Source organism: Lithobates pipiens, unplaced genomic scaffold (genome assembly GCF_037356315.1).
Source record: "Lithobates pipiens isolate NorthernLeopardFrog02 unplaced genomic scaffold, aLitPip1_a1.2 Scaffold_30, whole genome shotgun sequence".
NCBI lineage: Eukaryota > Metazoa > Chordata > Amphibia > Anura > Ranidae > Lithobates > Lithobates pipiens.
Genome location: NW_027507791.1, coordinates 14,716,227 through 14,739,863, shown reverse-complemented (window position 1 = coordinate 14,739,863; position 23,637 = coordinate 14,716,227).

Genomic DNA, 23,637 nt, shown 5'->3' with positions numbered 1-23,637 from the left:
CCCCTCAAAGCACCTTGTCCCCATGTTGATGAGGACAAGGGCCTCATCCTCACAACCCTGGCCGGTGGTTGTGAGGGTCTGCAGGCGGGGGGCTTATCAGAATCTGGAAGCCCCCTTTAACAAGGGGACCCCCAGATCCCGCCCCCCCTGTTTGAAATGGTAAGGGGGTACAAAAGTACCCCTACCATTTCACAAAGAAAGTGTAAAAATGGTTAAATAAGACAATTTAGCCGCAAGTGATTTTAAAAGACTTTTTTTCCTGCACAAATGACACTTTGTGCAGGGACAGTTCTATGCACCAGAAACATGCGCCCCTTCACAGGCATACTATAGAAACCCCCCAGCTACGAAATTTAAAGGAATATTACACTTTTATTTTTTCACTTTAATCATTATTAAAATCACTGCTCCTGAAAAAACAGCCATTTTTAAAACTTTTCTTTGCATTGATCCATGTCCCCTGGGGCAGGACCCAGGTCCCCAAACACTTTTTAGGACAGTAACTTGCATATTACCCTTTAAAATGAGCACTTTAGATTTCTCCCATAGACTTGTATAGGGTTTTCCGGCTTTTCGAATTTGCTGCGAACAGCCCAAATTGTTCACTGTTCGCTGAACAGGCGAACAGGCAATGTTCGAGTCGAACATGAGTTTGACTCAAACTCGAAGCTCATCCCTAAAGACGAGGCTGGACGGTGAGAGCCTGGAATGTGGCTTTGTGTGTTCCGTTGCTCCCACTGGGCTCGGTGATGGCAGCTCATGTGCCTTCTTAAGGCCGTTCTCCCTAGGTGAGTGTTGGGCTTACCACGACTTATGCGTTGACTGCAAAGATTGCAGATGGCAACACTATTGTCAGCAGCGGACACGTTAAAAAAAGCCCACACTGCGGAGCCATGTGCCGGCATCCTGGGAGCGCCAGATGTGACCGTACATGGTTGATGCCTCGCTCCTGATACATTAGCAGTCTGCTTTGTCCCTCCTGTGCAATGTAAGTTCTTCCTGCTTCTCCTGCTGATGGTCCATATCTCCCTCTAACCCCTCCGCTTCCTCACTTGTTGGCACCCACGTGACATCACTAGACACGTCATCATCAACGTCACCTTCCCCACCGCTATCATTAGAGATCTCGGAGTAGGCAGCAACATCGGGGACCAACCTCCTCCTTGGGCTGATCTGGGTACTGTCGTCAGACTGCTGAGTGGCGGTTGTTGCTACCTCCTCTTCCTGATCCAATGCCAAGAGTGGCTGTGCATCGGAAATGTCTTGATATGGATCGGAAAATAATTCCTGTGACTCAAGCGGAAGGTATATGGTGGTGGTGGTGGTGTTGGTAGTAGTGTCTTTGGCACACAGCAGAGAGTGAAGAAGAGGGTACAGATTGAGAGGGTCAGGAGGGTGCAGAAGAGTAAGGCTGAGTGAGCCACTCAACCAAGTCTGGTGCGTCCTTTGACGTAATCGCACGCACCTTCTGCAATTTGCCACTTTGGCTCAAGCCTGTTGCTCCTGCCCTACCCCTACCACCCCTGCGGAAGGGCCTGCCTCTTCCTCTGCCTGTCATTTTTTAAATGACCCTGTGACAAAAGTCTCTAGAGAAGTGCAGTATGTATGTGGAAGAAGGTATATAACAACCCGCTTCAATCTGTCGTTTTTGGGGGCCACTGGTCTATCACACCAGTTATAATACTTTTTTTTTTATTGCGTTTGTCACTCTTTGTAGTATCGCTGCAGAACCGCTCAGCAGTCACAATGCTGCACAGTGGAAATGCACTATACTATGCTTTCTATATGTGCAAGTATTTTATACGTGTATTACACACATATACTGCACACCAAATAGTACACCTATACCAGTCCTTAAAAGGACCTTTGTGGACCTAGTAGCTAGTGATTTGTAGACTGTCCCTCAGTCCCTACACTGATAAAAGACTGCTGAATAAACGAGCAGTAATCTGCAGCACAGCAGTGCACCACAACCCTATATATTGTACACCTATACCAGTCCTTAAAAGGACCTTTGTGGACCTAGTAGCTAGTGATTTGCAGACTGTCCCTCAGTCCCTACACTGATAAAAGACAGCTGCAGAATCGGGCAGCAGTCAGCAGCAGTGCACCAGCACCCTATATACTGTACACCTATACCAGTCCCTAAAAGGACCTTTGTGGACCTAGTAGTAATAGCTAGCTAGTGATTAAACTGACTGTCCCTGCTCCACACAGTGTCAGGTCCCTACACTGACAAAAGACAGCTGCAATCACCAGCACAGCAGTGCACTGAACCCTATATACTGCACTACACCTATACCAGTCCTTAAAAGGACTTTGGTGGACCTAATAGCTAGTGATTTGTGTCACTACAGTCTGTCCCTGCTCCTCACAGCGTCCTGTCCCTACACTGACATAAGACAGAATGTAAAATGGCCACCAGATCAGGTCTATTTATAAGGTAGGGGGAATGTTAAATTGTCCATGTGCTGAAATGTCTCAATTGGCTGTCCTGTACCCCATGATGGATGTGTCATCATGGGTCAAGGTTATTTCACACTGTAAATGCATATGTCCGCTGGGCAAACAGCGCCGATAGTCCGCCAGTTTGGCAAATCGCGAACACGCAAAATTCGCCACAAACCGACCGCTGGGCGAACCGTGAGGCCATCCCTAGTGGCAGCCTGTGAAGCTCTGGTGAACTCCATGCCCAAGAGGGTTAAGACAGTGCTGGAAAATAATGGTGGCCACACAAAATATTGACACTTTGGGCCCAATGTGGACATTTTCTCTTAATCTGCGTACACACGGGCGGACTGTCTGTCCAACTTAGTCCGCTGAAACACATTTCAGCGGACAGTCCGCTCGTGTGTGGGCTACAGCTGACTTTTTCAGCGTGCAGTCTGGCGGACTAAGTATTTCGGAATTTCCGTAATATTGTCCGTCCAACTTTGGTTTCAGCGGACAGTCCGCTCGTGAGTAGGCTAGTTCGACGGACTAAGTATGGCGCATGCTCAGAAAGGATTTACACGGCGAAAGGTTGCATTGCTGTGTATTGGACGTCCTATTTCTAGTCCCGTCGTACGTGCTGTACACGTCATCGCGCAAGCTTTCGACGGACTGTCTGTTTATCGTGTGTGGTCAAGTCCGTTCATTCGAAAGTAGGACGGACTGTCCGTCGGATTGTCTGACGGACTTAGTTGGCCAGACAGTCCGCCCGTGTGTACGCGGCTTTAGAGGTCTACTCATTTTTTTGCCAGCAGTTTAGACATTCATGGCTGTGTGTTGAGTTATTTTGAGGGGACAGCAAATTTACACTGTTATACAAGCTGTACACTCACTACTTTACATTGTAGCAAAGTGTCATTTCTTCAGTGTTGTCACATGAAAAGATAGAATAAAATATTTACAAAACCGAGAGGGGTGTACTCATTTTTGTGAGATACTGTATATGCATATACACTATATTCAACAAAACTGGTCCAAAAAGATCCCTACACCCACTCTTCAAGTACCACCACTGCGCCAAAGGTAATCTAAATGTGCAATGGCTGCTACTTTAAATAAAATATAAATAAGCATTCACAGTGTAAACTAAAGTAAATAGTAGCACTAAACAGTATAAATAAATATACCCTGTGACAGGTGATAGTCATCAACACTAATACATTAATAAACAACTAATAATAAAGTTTGTGCAAAAATAGTAAATAAATGAAACTAAATTGTCTCAAACAAGGAACGCTGAATATATTCTGATGCAGGGGCGGACTGACAACTCATGGGGTCCACAGGCAATAGGAGATTATGGGTCCCCCAGGCAATAGGAGATTATGGGGCCCCCAGGCAATAGGAGATTATGGGGCCCCCAGGCAATAGGAGATTATGGGTCCCCCAGGCAATAGGAGATTATGGGGCCCCCAGGCAATAGATTATGGGGCCACACAGTATACACACACATACAGTATACACACACAGACACACAATTTACACACACAGTATACACACACTGAAAAGGTACTGGAGAGACGGGGCAGCTAAAATCTTGGGATTTTTAAAAAAACACAACTTTTCACATACTGTTCCAGGTTTTATTGAGGCTGGCAACTCTGATGGTGCCCCTTAGTGGCATGGGGCCCTCGGTCAGTGCCCGAGTGCCCGAATGGTCAGTCCGCCCCTGTCCTGATGTAAGATCTTCAAAACTTTCACCAAACCACGTGTCTCCACTCCCCTTTGGTTAAAAACTCACCAAATGACGATGCCTTGCACTCTCATGTTTGGCAAAACAGCATCAACCCTTGCAGGGTTAGATAAACACAGATATCCAGCCATGACACCCGATATCATGGACTCTCCATATATAATGAAACAAAGTGCTCCAATGCTGTAGTATCTTTGTAGAAAGTTTATTCTATTAAAACAGCTTCAAACATTGCATTAACGTAAGCTCAAATCAATGAAACCTAGAGGCATCCACTTGCAGCAGCAAGTATTGGTGTAATGTGGTCTCAGCGAACACAGCATAGGTGAACTGAATATCACCAGAGAAAGATCGTGATCCTCTGAGTGTCACTTTGGTATATCGTCAAGCCTGAAAAACTGATTGCCGTACAGACAATGGTAATGACTAAGACCTAACATTTGCATGAAGCGCGTCTACCTCTTTGTCCCCTGCTCCATCTGTCAACTACTTGTCATATGAAGCTTCAATAAAAGGATTTTTGGAAGTGCAGCTGTCTGGAGTTATTTCTTTATGTTACACAGCATGCAAGCTGAGCTAGCAACTGACAAGTGTGTGTGGGGATGACCAGAGACTCATTCACCTGGAGCAGCTTTTCTTGTTTAACGGTTGCTGTACAGCCACTCCCTGACGTTTCGTCATAACGACTTACTCATGGGATTCTTTTTTTTTTTTGTTTTGTTTTTTTATATTGTGCTTTTTTCAATGTTAAACATGTAAATATACTCTATATTGCCAAAAGTATTGGGACAAATGCCTTTACATGCACATGAAATTTAATGGCATCCCAGTCTTGGTCCGTAGGGTTCAATATTGTGTCAGCCCACCCTTTGCAGCTATAACAGCTTCAACTCTTCTGGGAAGGCTGTCCACAAGGTTTAGGAGTGTGTCTATGGGAATGTTTGACCATTCTTCCAGAAGTACATTTGTGAGGTCAGGCACTGATGTTGGACGAGAAGGCCTGGCTCACAGTCTCCACTCTAATTCATCCCAAAAGTGTTCTATTGGCTTGAGGTCAAGACTCTGTGCAAGCCAGTCAAATTCATTCACCCCAAACTCGCTCATTCATGTCTTTATGGACCTTGCTTTGTACACTGGTGTGCAGTGATGTTGGAACAGGAAGGGGCCATCCCCAAACTGTTCCCACAAAGTTGGGAGCATAAAATTGTCCAAAATGTCTTGGTATGCAGACACCTTAAAGTCCCATACACACTATTAAATTTTCTGCAGATTTTTTCCTTCAGATTTACCAAAACCATATAATATGAGGTCAAACCTTAGGAGTTTCAATTTGTATGCAATCAGGAAAGCCCTTGCACTACATGGTTTTGGTAAATCTGAAGGAAAAAATCAGCAGAAAATCTGATAGTGTGTATGAGGCTTAAGAGTTCCTTTCACTTGAACTAAGGGGCCAAGCCCAACCCCCTGAAAAACAACCCCACACCATAATCCACCCTCCACCAAATGATTTGGATAAAGCAAGGTCTGGAAGAATGGTCAAACATTCCCATAGACACACTCCTAAACCTTGTGGACGGCCTTCCCAGAAGAGTTGAAGCTGTTATAGCTGCAAAGGTTGGCCAACTCAATATTAAACCCTACGGACTAAGACTGGGGATGCCATTAAAGTTCATGTGCGTGTAAGGGCAGGCGCCCCAATACTTTTGGTAATATAGTGCAGTGTGTTTCAACCTTTTTTCTACCAAGGCACCCTTTAAAATCTGGCAGAATCTTGAGGCACACCAACCAAAAATGTAGAAAAACACAAATTGTTTTTCATTTTATTGGGCATCCCCTCCTACCACTTCTGAAAGCATTCCAGTGGTTCATGAGCTGCTTGGAACGCTTTCATGCGAGAGCCAGCCACCGGCTGTAAAAAACAATACCGACCACAATACTATATATGTATTGTGGTCTTGAAGTGGAAAGAAAGACCTACATAATGCTTGTAAGTTGTTACAATTAGGGCACTTTCACATTGACTCACTGCAGTTTGGCCGCAGTGCAGGTGTAGTGCAGGGTACACGCGGTTTTCATGTGTGTTACTCATAAACTTCTATTATGTACTACATTTTTGGTGCATTTCCTGAAAGCACACCAAAAATTGAGGGACATAAATGAAGTCTATGGAAACCACAAGAAACGCACATTAAAACCGTGGGTGTGCTGCACTATACCTGAGCTGCATCCAAACTGCAGCAGAGCAATGTGCAAGTGGACTATTAAAGAAGTATAGTTACCATTACAAATAATAATAATCCACATATATGTATATTACATAAAGAAAAGCAATCATCATTGTTCTGTCGAATAGTGCCCTCTATTGAAAAATGTATTATTTTCCCATTCTGCCTCACAAAAATATAATAAAACTGCCCATCAACACACTCAACATGCCCCACAAGTGCGAGGCAGAATCGGAGAATAATTCAGTCACTCGGCGCTTGTCAGCTGTTGTCTCCGACGCATGCCAGAGCGGGCATTTTTTGATAGAGGCCACTATTTGACAGAACACCGGCACTGCTGTAACAAAAAGGCCTAACGGGGTGGCCAATAGTAGTTTTATGGCAGATAGCTGCCTAATTTGGGGTCATTTTGCCGCATAACACCTGGGGACTCTTTACGGCACACCGGTTGAGAAATGCTGATATAGTGTGTGTATATATACACACACACATGTATGATAAATATATATATATATATATATATATATATATATATATATATATATATATATATATATATATATATATATATATATATATATATATATATATATATATATATATATATATATATATATATAATATTAATAATAATAATAATAATATTATTCACAATTTATATAGCGCCAACAGTTTACGCAGCACTTTACAATGTATAGGGGGGGACAACACAATTACACTACAATACAAAAGGTGCAGGAGGGCCCATTCTAAAGGGAGAAGGTGGTGGTACAAAAGGTAATAGCTACAGATAATGATTTTATATATATATATATATATATATATATATATATATATATATATATATATATATATATATAAATATATATTTATTCACTTTTTTTTATTTTTTTATTATTATTTTAATATATGGATTGCAAATATATGTATATATTTCAATCCATATATTAAAAGAAAAAAAAAAACATTTTTTCTACATTGATCAGTTAGTTTAAATAAAATAAAATGTTGCTACTGTGAATAAAAATGATAAAATATACTTTAATTATTATTTTAATTACACGTTATAATTCTGGTGCAAATCTTGAAACATTATTTACAAATAAAATAAAATAAAGGCTTTTTTTTTTTTACATTTTTGCTTTTTTTTTTTATTATTATTGTGCCCGAAGAATCATAAATCATAAAAAATCATAAAAAACAAATAAAAATTTAAAAAGGTTTCAATAATAATGGTTGTAAAAATAGAAATAAACCAAAAAAAGGATCATCAGGCAAACAACAGTTAAGGGGAAAAGGGGATAGACGAGTTAATTCAGACTGATTAGGCAATACATAGAAACACATTTTATTTAAACAAAAAAAAAAAAACAGTTTTAAATCTGTCTGCATCATATGCAGACCTTTGATCAACAGATGAAAAAAATAGTAGATAAAAAAAGCATCAGTCTTACTTTGTATCTCTCTATCTCCTGTCTGATCAATTTTTACAAACAATGTTACTTTATATCTCTCTATTTCCTGTCTGATCAATGTTTATAAACAATGTTACTTTGTATCTCTCCATCTCCTGTCTGATCAATATTTATAAACAATGTTACTTTATATCTCTCTCTCTCCTGTCTGATCAATGTTTATAAACAATGTTACTTTATATCTCTCTCTCTCCTGTCTGATCAATGTTTATAAGCAATGTTAATTTGTATCTCTGTATCTCTTGTCTGAACTCTGTTTATAAATAATAATACTTGGAAATCTCAAACCCATGGCAATTTGATGGAGAGGGGGTGGGTTCAGAGGGTGGTAGAAAAGTGAAGAATAATAAAACATAAACGATATTAGAACTGATGTAATATGGGTGAGAAAATTGTATAAAAGAGGGAAATTGCAACATTTTCAGCATTTTAATAAACAACTTCAAATTGGTGTAAATGTCAAAATCTACTATATTAAATACAACATAATGATATAGCAAATTGTCTGACTCTTCCGATTGTGGCCCCCTGGGGCAGGAAAGTGTCCCTAAACATTATAGTCCCACGATGGGACATCTACACTCTCTGGCCACTTTATTAGGTACACCCTTTTAATTGCTTGGTAACACAAATTGCTAATCAGCCAATCACATGGCAGCAACTCAATGCATTTAGGCATCTAGATGTTGTGAAGATGACTTGTTGAAGTTCAAACTGAGTATCAGAAAAGAGAAGAAAGGGGATTTAAGTGACTTTGAACATGGTTGTTGGTTCCAGACGGGCTGGTCTGAGTATTTCAAAATCTGCTGATCTTCTGGGATTTTCACACACGACCATCTCTAGGATTTACAGAGAATGGTCCGAAAAAGAGAAAATATCCAGTGAGCAGCAGTTGTGTTGAGGAAAATGAATTGTTGGGGTCAGAGGAGAATGGGCAGACTGGTTCCAGATGATAGAAAGGCAACAGTAACTCAAATAACCCCTCGTTACATCCAAGGTATGGAGAATACCATCTCTGAATGCACAACACATCCAACCTTGAAGCAGCAGAAGACCACACCGGGCGCCACTCCTGTCAGCTAAGAACAGGAAACAGAGGCTACAATTCGGTCAGGCTCACAGGCTCTTCCAATAGAAGATTGGAAAAAATTTTCCTGGTCTGAGGAGTCTGGATTTCAGCTGTGACGATCAGATGGTCGGGTCATAATTTGGTGTAAACAACATGAAAGCATGGATCCATCCTGCCTTGTATCAATGGTTCAGGCTGGTGGTGTTTTGGTGTGATAGATATTTTCCTGACACACTTCGGGCCCCTTAGTACCATCTCGGTCTACCTGAGTATTGTTGCTGACCATGTCCATCCCTTTATGACTACAGTGTCCCCATCTTCTGATGGCTCCTTCCAACAGAAAAATGCACCATGTCACAAATCTCCAATCGTCTCACCACTGGACAATGAGGTCCCTGTCCTCCAATGGCCTCCACACTCACCACATCCCATCCAATAGAGCACCTTTGGGATGTGGTGGAATGGGAGATTGGCATCATGGATTTGCAGCCGACAAATCTGCAGCAACCGCGTGGAGCAAAACCTCTGAGGAATGTTTCCAACACCTTGTTGTATCTATGCCACCAAGAATGAAGGCAAAAAGGGGTCCAACCCCATACTAGCAAGGTGTACCTAATAAAGTTGCCGGTGAGTGTATATGTCCTGGTCCTTTAATATTACTCTGCATCAGGGGCGGGGCTTCTCCTACCACTGACAGATCTTCACTTTATGTCTCTTTCCTTGACTCTGCGACTTTGGGGAATAGATTTCCCTCTGTGCACTTCCATCTCAGCGTTCGATGAGCAACCCCCCTTCCCCTCTCTTGCCTGTGCGATAATCGCCCTTCTCTGAGGAAATGTGAGAATAGGCATCTGCGAAGTACCTGATGTTACCAGGTTGTTAGAAGAGCTTTAATCTGGCGGAGATGCATTTCCTCTGATGGAGAGAAAACTTCCCTTTAATGTCACCATGTCACTTTCATGACAGCGTGAATAATTTCATACCACCCCCCCCCCCCCCCCTCCCCTGCCATGTACAATGTGTTGAAAGGGTTAATAATAGGCTTTGTTCTATCTAGGTCAGTACTGCGATCAGTGGAGTTCAGGTACAGACGGAGCGCCCCCTTGGCACCGCGTTAATAGATGATCCCTAGACACCCAACTGGAAAGTGGCGCGGTAATTCCCGCGGGGAGAGCTCCATGAAGAATCGCTTTTCGTACAATATCTGGGAGTGGAGCAGCTGTTAGGAAATATTCCTCATAGATTGTATTATCAAAGTCAGCATTAATAGGCATAAAGAAGCTAAAAAGTCATGAGCAAGTGCCGGAACGTGGTGGCCTACGAATTTAGCTGCCCCAGGGCCCTTGGGAAACCTTTATGCACTCAACATAAGTGCTTGAAAGCTGACGTTTAACGCGGTATTAATCTCAAAACCTAAACTGTAATATATTGCAGCTCACCAATCATTAGATGTGGTGGCTGCATTTATTTTCTTTTTTTAGGCTTTTTCCCTTTGTTGAGCTAGCCAGTAACACACGGCATGAGACAAGAGGTAGTGAAAGACTACAGGCACTATACAAGACTGAAAGACTACGACATGCTACAAGAGATGGTGAAAGACTACAGGCCAGGGCTGTCTTTTTGCATGGGCACACTGGGCAGTTGCCCAGGGGCACCCCTTGCCTGGGGGGGGCCCACCTCCCCAATGACCCCAGCCTGGGGCTGCTTTTGGCTCGGAGCTTTCCCAGTTGCCTGTCAGTAACATGAAGAGCAACGGCGGCTACCGCAATGCCTCCTCTTGTGATCCGGCGTCGCCCACTGAACTGAGTGATATGCCTGAGGGGAGCAGCCTGTCTCTCTCTCTCTCTAAGCAAACTCATTTTTTTTTACAGGTAAAAATAAATGGCCTGCAGAGCATTGCACTCTCTTTGTCACACCATTGCAACTCCTCTCTCTCTCTCACCATTGCAGCCCCTCTCTCTGTCTCACACACCATTGGAGCCCCTCTCTCTGTCTCACACACCATTGGAGCCCCTCTCTCTGTCTCACACACCATTGGAGCCCCTCTCTCTCACACACCATTAGCCTTATTGATCATTTGCATTTTTATTCTTGTGCGTGATTGTGTAGACAGGGCCCCAGTGCACTGTATTGCCCAGGGGCCTATAATGCTCTTAAGATGGCACTGCTACAGGCATGATACAAGAGATGGTGAAAGACTACAGCATGATACAAGAGATGGTGAAAGACTACAGGAATTATAAAAGACATGGTTATAGATTACGGCATGATACAAAAGATGGTTAAGGACTACAGCATGATACAAGAGGTGGTGAAAGACTACAAGCATGATACAAGAGATGGTTAAAGACTACGGCATGATACAAGAGATGGTTATGGAATATGGCATGATATAAGAGATGGTGAAAGACTACAGGTATGATACAACAGGTGGCAAAATACTACAAGCATGATACAGGAGATGGTTAAAGACTACAAGCATGATGCAAGAGATGGTTAAAGACTACAGGTATGATACAAGAGATGGTTAAAGACAACGGCATGATACAAGAGATGGTTAAAGACTACGGCATTAAAAAAGAGATGACGAAAGACTACGGGCATGGCACAAGACATGGTGAAAGACTACAGGTATGATATAAGAGATGGTTAAAGATTACGGCATTATACAAGAGATGGTTATAGACGGCATGATACAAGAGATGGGGAAAGAATACAGGCATGATACAAAAGATGGTTAAATACAATAGCATGATACAAGAGATGGTTAAAGACTACAGCATGATACAAAAGATGGTAAAAGACTACAGGTATGATATAAGAGATGGTTAAAGACTATGGCATTATACAAGAGATGGTTATAGACGGCATGATACAAGAGATGGGGAAAGAATACAGGCATGATACAAAAGATGGTTAAATACAATAGCATGATACAAGAGATGGTTAAAGACTACAGCATGATACAAGAGATGGGGAAAGACTACAGGTATGATGCATCAGATGGTCTTAAATAGGCTCTGCCTAACCCTAGATGGCCACCAGAGTCGCATGAGGTGGCAGCAACCAATCCAAGAGCTCCCCAGGTATGCAGGAAACCATAAATGAACATACCTCCCAACTTTTAAAGATGGGATTGAGGGACACCTATTAGAAGTATGTAGACATAGGACAGACCCCTGCCACACCACCCTTAAAGGAGAATTATACAAAAAATATTAGTTATACCGACAAGTTTTTCCCACCACTTTTTTTCACCACTAATATTCCTTTATATTGGCTTTAAAAAATTACAAATGCAGAAATTTAGAATCTGTATGAAAGGTTTAGCACTGGGAAACACTTTCAGAAAAATAAAAAGTGCATTTTATATACAACTACAGGTATATAGCTCAGACCAAAATGAGAGAAAAATGAGGAGGAAAGAGGGACAGAGGCATTTTGTTCCAAATCATGGACAGGCCCTCAAAATCAGGGACAGTTGAGAGCTAGGGAGGCACCGTGTTCCTTTTGACTTCCCCTACCCCTGCAATACCGCTGTGGTTGAGTGCCAAAGTAGACTGCACCTGCCTATAAGTAAAACATAGTTATTGTATGCAGGGGCGATGCCCGACGTGTTTTTTGTTTTTCTTGTAGCTACTTAGCAAATTTTGAAGATCTGCTTATTAATATTGAGCGGTTGTTTGATTTCTATGCTATCAACAGGAGAACCGTATGTTGAAACCAGGAAGGTGTGCGACAACCAAATCTCATTTTGCTTTTAACGCTTGGCGGAACTTTTTCGGACCTTTGACCCCTGACCTTTGTCCCTGGTCCAGCCAGCAAAAAATCCTCTCTCCTTGTCCCGGTGACAGTGATGAATGTGAGGGATATTTGGGACAATTGAACAAGCAGATGATGAATTGTTGCTTGTTTCTACTTTCTTTTGTGATCTGCTTTAACAAACAGTTTTCACAGCCCAGAAATTTGGAGAATTTGGAACCTTTTCATATCTCAGCTTTCAGTAATCTGTTTCTAATGCTTTATGTTATGGCAGCACCCCACCCTACACTCATCACCGGGTTAGCTGTATCTCTGGGAGAAGATTGATGAAGTGTCCTGAGATGTATCTTGTCCTCCTAAGATCCTCTCTAGCTCTTATCTGCTCAGATGGCTTCTATCTCCTACCAATTCCTCTCTATGTCTTTTATATACAGCAGAGTTATATCCTCGACATCCCTTCTGTAGACGGGATACAAATGGAAGACCAAAATTCTGCTTTGTGGAAAGGAAGGAATGTTAGCGCTTTTTTGTCTACCGACCTTGGCTGAAATCTAAATGTATTCAAGACTTGGAACAACCCTCAGCTTCAGCTTATGTGTTTCAGATGGTGAACCAATTTTTGTTCTAAGCACTCCCAAAAATCCCTTTTTCTCCAATCTTGTTATTAAATGTGTCAGTTGTCCACCAATTCAATCAGCTTTTATGGTTTTCTAACACCAAAATTCATCAGTGAGGCTAAATCTAAAGTGTTGCTAAACCCAGGAGCCTGCATTCACTATATCTGGTCTCCCACAGTACACAGAATATTGAAATGCAATTATTTTTAGCAAATAAACACTGCTAAATACCTTTTATCATTAGCAGTATATAGCATACTTGTGACTTCTATCAGTGTCTGGCCATCACTGACCCTCTGTCTGGACAATGCTGATTGGGCCTGTGCGGATCACATGAACCCTCCCAAAAAAAAAAAAAAAAAAAAATCTCTCTAGCAATACACACCAAACTGAGCATGTGCAGATTGACTCCAAGCCTCTGTCTTATCAGGAGATAGATTGGGGACAGTAAAAGAAGGGGAGGCTCAGAGAAGGTTCCACAGTGAGTATAACAAGCATGCTTTACTGCATATACAGACTGATTTTACTGTTGCAGGTTGAGTAACACTTTAAATCTGAAATTTAATCTGCTTATAATTTGCCTTCCCAGGTTCCTTCTCCACCTTTCCTCGCCAACATGCTAATTATATTTTTAAATGAAATATTTCTGTTTTTAATACAAATCTTAGTTTGTCCACAACTTGGTCTCTGTGCTTCTCAGACGGACATTACATCACCCTGCCTCAGTACTCCTCTTAAGAGCCCTCCACCTTGATGGAAGCAGTGGGCTGGCTCTTGATAGGAGGATGTCGGTCCAGAGGAGTGGGCATTTTTGGAAGACTGTAGTTGCATGCAGAGTATCCCAGGCAATACCCATGTGTGATGCCAAGCCATCATGAATTGAACAGTCTGAAATATAATGATTGAAAGGGGTGAGCAAAGAAGGGCAGGTATCTAGACATCCCCTTATTGCTAAAAGTGGCTTCAAAATTCTGATAAGCCCTCACTTTCAGACCCCCACAACCACTGAGCCCAGGTTGTGGGGAAGAGGCCCTTGTCTGCATCAACATAGGGAAAAGGTACTTTGGGAGGTTATTGCCCCCCCCCCCCCCCCCCATGTTGAAGGAATGTGGCCTTGTGTGTTTCAGGAAGAGGGCCACACATTCCTATGGCATTACACATGAGACGTTAAACCTAAATGTTGTGTTACTGACTTGAGAATTTTGGAAAAATAAGGGTGGCACTGTGCTCAGTTTGACTCCCCATTCTCCTTAGTTAAGGGTTCATCAAACCACAATATTGTCACATCAGGCTTTGGCCTTCTTTGTATTTATACAAAACCCGGCCTGGCCAAAATGTAAACTCTTGAAAGGATGGGTGTCCTAGGAGAAAACAAGATTCTGACTGGACACAAAAACTGTTAGCTGGTAAAAAATATAATGTTTATGTACTTGCAAGGGGATGCACTTGGGATGTACAACAGAAGAAACAGAAGGACTATTATAAGGGTCAGGAACACCTGTCTGTGGATCAGATGGCCCTGCCTGAGGGTCAAGAAGACTTATCTAAAGGTCAAGAAAACCTGTCTGATGGTCAGAAGGACCCGTCTAGGAGTCAGGAAAAATCTGAGGTTCAGGAAAATTTGTCAGGGAAATGGGAGGGCCTGTGTGAGAGTCAGAAGAACCTTGAGAGTTAGGAGAACCTGTCTGAAAGTCAGGGGTACTTGTTTGATGGTTAGGGGGACATTCCTTGAGTCAGGCCTGTATGTGGCTAAAAAGGATGTGTCTGAGATATAGGAGGACCTGTCTGAGGGTCAGGAGGTTTATTTGAGAGTCAGGGTAACTTGTCTGAGCATTAGAAGGACCTGTCTGAGATTTAGGAGACCCAAATGGGAAGTGAGGCAGCCTTTGGGAGAGCCCGGGTCTGATACATGTGGGGCAGGTGGGACCTGTATAACAATATCACGTTGGGAGGGGCCAGTCGCTATCTTGCTAAGCTGGCAGATCTACACTGTGTGCCTGCATGTTGTGAACAGACACTTGTATGTGTCTCTCCGCATTGTGAGTGTTATTTCTATTAATTCCTTTAATAAAAAGTCACTGGAAATACTACACTATTGTAACATCTTTTTCATATACCTCTTTGGGCCTTTTTATGCAAGAGCTGCGGAATAGGGAGTTGTGGCCCGAGTGCTGCTGACCTGTCTATGTGATTCAAGCACTTTTGACCACCTTGATTATTTTAACCACTTTCAGACCGGACCATTTTGCTGGTAAATGACCAGAGGTCTTTTTACACTTTGGCACTGCGCTGCTTTAACTGGTAATTGCGCGGTCATGCAATGTTGTACCCAAACAAAATTTGCGTCCTTTTCTTCCCACAAATAGAGCTTTCTTTTGATGGTATTTGATTGCCTCTGCGATTTTTATTTTTTGCGATATAAACGTAAAAAGACCGCAAATTTTGAAAAAAAATGATATTTTCTACTTTTTGTTATTAGAAAAATCCAATAAACTCAATTTTAGTCATACATTTAGGCCAAAATGTATTCAGCCACATGTCTTTGGTAAAAAAAAAGTCAATAATTGTATATTTATTGGTTTGCGCAAAAGTTGTCACATCTACAAACTAAGGTACGTTTTCTGGAATTTACGCAGCTTTTAGTTTACGACTGCCTATCTCATTTCTTGAGGTGCTAAAATGACAGGGCAGTACAAAACCCCCCCAAATGACCCCATTTTGGAAAGTAGACCCCCTAAGGAAATTGATAAGAGGCATGTTGAGCCATTGAATATTTTATTTTTTTGCCTCAAGCGATTGAATAATGACAAAAAAAAAATTTTTTTTTTTTTTTTACACAAAGTTGTCACTAAATGATATATTGCTCACACATGCTATGGGCGTATGTGAAAATGACACCCCAAAATAAATTCTGCTGCTTCTCCTGAGTACGGGGATACCACATATGTGGGACTTTTTGGGAGCCTAGCCGCGTACAGGGCCCCGAAAACCAAGCACCGCCTTCAGGCTTTCTAAGGGCGTAAATTTTTGATTTCACGCCTCACTACCTATTACAGTTTTGAAGGCCATAAAATGCCAAGATGGCACAAAACCCCCACAAATGACCCCATTTTAGAAAGTAGACACCCCAAGCTATTTGCTGAGAGGCATGTTGAGTCCATGGAATATTTTATATTTTGCCACAAGTTGCGGGAAAATTACAAACTTTTTTTTTTTTTTTTTTTTTTTCACAAAGTTGTCACTAAATGATATATTGCTCATGCATGCCATGGGCATATGTGAAATGACACCCCAAAATAAATTCTGCTGCTTCTCCTGAGTACGGGGATACCACATATGTGGGACTTTTTGGGAGCCTAGCCGCGTACGGGGCCCCGAAAACCAAGCACCGCCTTCAGGCTTTCTAAGGGCGTAATTTTTTGAGTTCACTTCTCACTACCTATTACAGTTTTGAAGGCCATAAAATGCCAAGATGGCACAAAACCCCCACAAATGACCCCATTTTAGAAAGTAGACACCCCAAGCTATTTGCTGAGAGGCATGTTGAGTCCATGGAATATTTTATATTTTGCCACAAGTTGCGGGAAAATTACAAACTTTTTTTTTTTTTCACAAAGTTGTCACTAAATGATATATTGCTCACGCATGCCATGGGCATATGTGAAATGACACCCCAAAATAAATTCTGCTGCTTCTCCTGAGTACGGGGATACCACATATGTGGGACTTTTTGGGAGCCTAGCCGCGTACGGGGCCCCAAAACCAAGCACCGCCTTCAGGCTTTCTAAGGGCGTTACAGTTTTGAAGGCCATAAAATGCCAAGATGGCACAAACCCCCCCCCCCCCAAATGACCCCATTTTAGAAAGTAGACACCCCTAAATTTAGGGGTACACTAGTGAGACTAGGTAATAAATGGCGGGTGCCCTGAAACTATAAAAAAATAACTAACCAACCAGCGTCACCTGTAACAGTTATATGGTGATCACTGGTGAAAGGGTTAACTAGGGGGCAATCAGGGGGCTTTATGCGGTAGTATATGGGGGTCCCTGGCGCTATAAAAAGCTGCGGCGAACCTAAATACCTACCTGCCTAACTAGCGTCACCTGTGACACTAATACAGCGATCAGAAAAACGATCGCTTATTAGGCTGGGTTCACACTGGAGCGATGCGGGAACGCCACGAATGCGCGGCGGGTTCCCGCATCGCATGCCTCCCGGCGGCAGTTCACACTGCCCTATGCGAACTGCTGGGAGTGTCAGTGAAATGTTAATGACACCCCCAGATCAGTTCGCATATCGCAGTGCGATCTGCAAACTTGGATCGCATGGTGTGAACACCCATGCGATCCGATTCTGCTGCGGACCAAAAAAAGGGTCCCGTGCGAGTTTGCGGCGGGTGCGGCGGGTGCGACACGAATTCAGCCATACTATCTGTATAGCTGAACTCGAATCGCACAGAGATCGGATGTGATTTGCACTGCAGTGCGGTGCGAATCACATCCGTTCTCATAAACCGCTGCAATGTGAACCCAGCCTTAGTGACACTGGCGACGGGGGGTGATCACGGGGTTAAACCTTTATTGGGGGGGTTAGGGGGGTACCTTAGAACTAAAGGGGGCTAACCCTAACTGCCCTAACAGTTATTAGTCACAAATGACACCTGCCGGGTGATCAGGGGGTTAAACCTTTATTAGGTAATAAATGGCGGGTGCCCTGAAACTATAAAAAAATAACTAACCAACCAGCGTCACCTGTAACAGTTATATGGTGATCAATGGTGAAAGGGTTAACTAGGGGGCAATCAGGGGGCTTTATGCGGTAGTATATGGGGGTCCCTAGCGCTATAAAAAGCTGCGGCGAACCTAAATACCTACCTGCCTAACTAGCGTCACCTGTGACACTAATACGGCGATCAGAAAAATGATCGCTTATTAGGCTGGGTTCACACTGGAGCGATGCGGAAACGCCGCGAATCCGCGGCGGGTTCCCGCATCGCATGCCTCCCGGCGGCAGTTCACACTGCCCTATGCGAACTGCTGGGAGTGTCAGTGAAATGTTACTGACACCCCCAGATCAGTTCGCATATCGCAGTGCGATCTGCAAACTCGGATCGCATGGTGTGAACACCCATGCGATCCGATTCTGCTGCGGGCCAAAAAAAGGGTCCCGTGCGAATTTGCGGCGGGTGCGGCGGGTGTGGCGGGTGCGGCGGGTGCGGCGAATGGCTGAACTCGAATCGCACAGAGATCGGATGTGATTTGCACTGCAGTGCGGTGCGAATCACATTCGTTCTCATAAACCGCTGCAATGTGAACCCAGCCTTAGTGACACTGGCGACGGGGGGTGATCACGGGGTTAAACCTTTATTGGGGGGGTTAGGGGGGTACATTAGAACTAAAGGGGGCTAACCCTAACTGCCCTAACAGTTATTACAGTCACAAATGACACCAATGCAAAAAAAAAAAAAAAAAATGACATTGGTGTCACTGTGACTGGGGGGCAGGGGTAATTGGGGGGGTGATCGGGGGGTAAAGGGGGGGTGTGAGTGTGCCTGGCATGTTCTACTGTGTGTGGGATGTGTTGGTGCAACTCACTGATCCGCTCTCCTCCGTGTCGGAACGAAAAATACCGACACGGAGGAGAGAATACATCACTTCCTCTCCTGTGTTTACATTACAGGAGAGGAAGTGATGTCACCGGGGATTTCCATTCGTCGGGAGCGATCGCGAGGGGGTGGCCATGAATGAATGGCCGTCCCCTCGTCCGGGATCGCTCCCGAACGAAAACCGACCGCCGCAGGCACCGGGCGGGGGCCCGATCGGGCCCCCGACCCGCGGGAGGCAAAGGACGTACATGTATGTGCTTATGCCTGCCCGTGCCATTCTGCCGACGTACATCGGCGTGCGGCGGTCGGCAAGTGGTTAAGAGGTCCATCGCATCAGGTGAGGAGACACCTGATTGGGTACGTGGTGGAAGATTTACTTTAATTGTGGAACCTTAACTGTGGTGGTGTTCTTTCTGGACACACTCTAATTGAATTTTTTTAACCTAGATGGATGATATATGGGACTGTTCTCACATTGTGTTACTTACAACCTAGTTGGATAATATATGGGATTGTTTTCACAATTTTACTTTTTTCTGCACATGATTTATGATAATTATGTAAATTTACTGTATAAGCATTGTTGTTTATATGTGCATTTGAGTCCATATTTGATCATTTTACAAAGAAGCGCTTCACTGTTAGTAGGTAGGCAGAAAAAGTAGTGTAAGTTTTGTTGTGCTAGATCCTAAATCAGTCTCCATTTTGTATGGCACTAGGGTTGGCAAACTAGCTATTGGAGAAATCCTACCATCCCTTTATTCTATCTAATTCAAAGTGCTCATTATACCACTGCTAAATGTTTTTTTTTTACAGCTGCAGTTGGAGGTTCAGGCTGAACAGCCATTTATACAGGAAACAAACAAAACTCTGGACAGCCGCACTCCGGATTAAGTAAAAAATGAAAACGCCATTATTTCTTCAAGTGAAAAAACTACATATCACACGAAACATCACAGCAAAGGGAAAAATAGAACAAAATTGTTGACGCGTTTCACGCTAAAACCAGCGCTTACTCATAGCTAAGCTTTGTTCATTTCCTGTATACTTGGTTTGTGCAATCAGCCTGAACCTGGAACCCCCACCTATCTGGAGAGTTGGTAGCCTGCCGGTGGACTGGCCTGGAGCGGTGAACTTTTGCTTTCTTTGAACAGCCATTTCGTTTGGCCGTTTGACGAACCTCCAAACATACCTAGTTAGAAAACCAGTTTTTGAGGGTCAGAATGACATGTCTGAGAGACTGGCATACCTTCTGTGGATCATAAGGCCCTGTCTGTGCATTAGGATGATCCATCTGAAAGTCAGAAGGACCTGTGTGAGAGTCAGGAGGACCTGTCTGAGAGTCAGGAGGACCTGTCTGAGAGTCAGGAGGACCTGTCTGAGAGTCAGGAGGACCTGTCTGAGGGTTAGGAGACCAGTTTGAGAGTCAGGAAGACCTGTTTGAGATTTTGGAGCACCCTCCTGAGGGTCAGGAGACCTGTTTGAGAGTCAGGAGGACCTGTCTGAGGGTCAGGAGACCTTTTCAGAAGTCAGGTAGACCTGTCTGAGGGTGAGGAGAACCTATCCTCTGTCAGATTATTTTTGCTTTGTCATCTCTCTGCTTTTTGCTGTGTACTTTCTTTACTCCGTTACTTTATTGTTTAGAAATAGAAGCAGACAAATACCTCCTACTTGGCACAGCCAGGAATTATGATTTTTTTATCCGCATCTGTCGGAGTCTGCAAAGCACATTGTGGGGAGATTTGAATTCAGAAAAGGAGAAATATGTCCTTGTTTTCTTTCGGTAAGCAGATGTTCTTCGCTGTTTATCTAGTCTCAGTGAGCACTCACCTCCCATTACGCCCCGTAACGGCAATCTAGGGAAACAAGCAACCGCTCGAGAATGTCACTGGAGCCTTAAAAGTGATGTCTACCTATAATGCCATTAAACATCACCTCAACAAGGGAGCTGCTACCACTACAAAAAGCTTGCTGCAACTCAATAAAGGAGAACTGAATAGTGATGGACGAACTTCCGACGGGACGTTTCGCGAACGCGAAACGCGAACGGACACAAACGTTCGCGAAAACGACCGTTCGCCGCGGGCTCCATTGACTTCAATGGGAGGCGAATTTCGCAAACCTTTAGGTCGAATTTGCGGCCACGGGGTAATTATTAGGGGGTAGCACGTAGTCCCACCACCTGGACAATAGCATAATACATGTATGAGGTGAATTTGGGATCGATAACTACAAGCATTTTTTTTTTATTTGGGAAATTGTTCTGACAATTCAGGACTATGGAGCTAATGAAGGCAATGGAGGAGAGGGAAGGTCAGGGACCAGGGTAGGCAAACAAGAGGGTGCAGGAGATACAGAGCACTGACAGCAGCACCGTAATACAGAGCACTGACATCAGCACCGTGACATACAGCGCTGACAGCAGCTCCGTGACATACAGCGCTGACAGCAGCTCCGTGACATACAGCGCTGACAGCAGCTCCGTGACATACAGCGCTGACAGCAGCTCCGTGACATACAGCGCTGACAGCAGCTCCGTGACATACAGCGCTGACAGCAGCACCGTGACATACAGCGCTGACAGCAGCTCCGTGACATACAGCGCTGACAGCAGCTCCGTGACATACAGCGCTGACAGCAGCTCCGTGACATACAGCACTGACAGCAGCTCCGTGACATACAGCGCTGACAGCAGCTCCGTGACATACAGCGCTGACAGCAGCACCGTGACATACAGCGCTGACAGCAGCTCCGTGACATACAGCGCTGACAGCAGCTCCGTGACATACAGCGCTGACAGCAGCTCCGTGACATACAGCGCTGACAGCAGCTCCGTGACATACAGCGCTGACAGCAGCTCCGTGACATACAGCGCTGACAGCAGCTCCGTGACATACAGCGCTGACAGCAGCTCCGTGACATACAGCGCTGACAGCAGCTCCGTGACATACAGCGCTGACAGCAGCTCCGTGACATACAGCGCTGACAGCAGCTCCGTGACATACAGCGCTGACAGCAGCACCGTAAGCAGCCCCAGGAGGAAGTCAGCACAGCACAGGGATGGTGTGATCCCCTCATAATAAGAACCCCCAGGAGGAAGTCAGCACAGCACAGGGATGGTGGGAGCCCCTCATAATAAGAACACCCAGGAGGAAGTCAGCACAGCACAGGGATGGTGGGAACCCCTCATAATAAGCAGCCCCAGTAGAAATATGACACCGCTCAACCTCTTCAAAGAGGAGGGTAGGGGCATATAGTACGGTGTGCTTTTTTGGGTCAGGGAAGTGAGCCAAATGAATTAAGAAGGTCTGTGTGCTTGATTCCAAAAATTGTTTATAGACATATACATGGTCTACTGATCACATGTGTTGAATTCCTCCGAGATCCATGCCTCATTCATTTTTAGAAATGTGAGGTAGTTAACACTGTGGTGAGCTAGGCGAGTACGCTTATCGGTCACAATCCCCCCTGCTGCGCTGAACGTCCTTTCGGACAGGACACTGGATGAGGGGCAAGCCAACAGTTCGATTGCAAATTGGGCAAGCTCTGGCCAGAGGTCAAGCCTGCCCACCCAGTAGTCTAGGGGTTCATCACTCCTCAGAGCGTCCACATCGGCCGTTAACCCAATGTAGTCGGACACCTGACGGTCTAGGCGTTCCCTGATGCTGGATCCGGATGACACCTGTCGATGGGTCGGCTGAAAGAATGACCTCATATCCGAAGTCACCAACACATCTTCAAACCGGCCTCTTCTTGCAGGCGCTGTTGGATTGGTACCCGCAAATCCTTCTCTGGGAGTGGGAATTGCTCCTCTGCCAGCGCACGCAAAAGCAGAATGCAGCATTTCTCGAAGCAAGGCCTGGAAGTGCTGCATTCTGACAGCCCTCTGCGACGGCGGTAACATTTCCGCCATTTTGTGTTTGTACCGGGGGTCTAAGTACGTTGCCACCCAGTACTGGTCCTTGACCCTCATGCTTTTTATACGGGGGTCCCTATTAAAACACTGGAGCATGAAGGCCCCCATTTGCACTAAAGTGGAAGCGGTGTGGTGGCCTGGCTCCTGCTCATCATCCAGGATAATGTCGTCCTCTTCATTCTCCTCTCCCCATCCTCGCACAACAGGGATCCCAGAAAGGTTTAAAGCATGCTCTTCTTGCTCCTGCTCATCCGCCCCGGCACCATCCTCCTCTGACTCCTCATCAGACTCCTGTTGTTGACTTGTCTCAGATAGAGTAGCCCCCCCTGGGAATTCATCCAGCATTGCGACTTCCTCATCTTCCCGCTCCTGCTCCTCCACAGCCTGATCAATGACACGACGCAATGCACGCTCCAGAAAGAAGGCATAAGGTACCATGTCACTGATGGCGCCATGGCTGCGACTGACCAGTTTGGTGATCTCCTCAAATGGCCGCAGAAGTCTGCATGTGTCGCGCATGAGCAGCCACTGGCGCGGTGAAAAAAAACCCAGCTCCCCAGAACCGTTTCTTTCGCAGAGTTCATACAGGTAGACGTTAACTGCACGTTTCTGCTGGAGCAGCCTATCAAGCATATAGAAGGTTGAGTTCCATCGCGTCGGGCAATCGCAAATAAGACGTCTGACCGGCAGATGGTGTCGCCGCTGAATGTCAGCAAGGCGAGCCATGGCCGTGTAAGATCTTCTGAAATGGGCCGAGATTTTCCTTGCCTGCCGCAAGATGTCC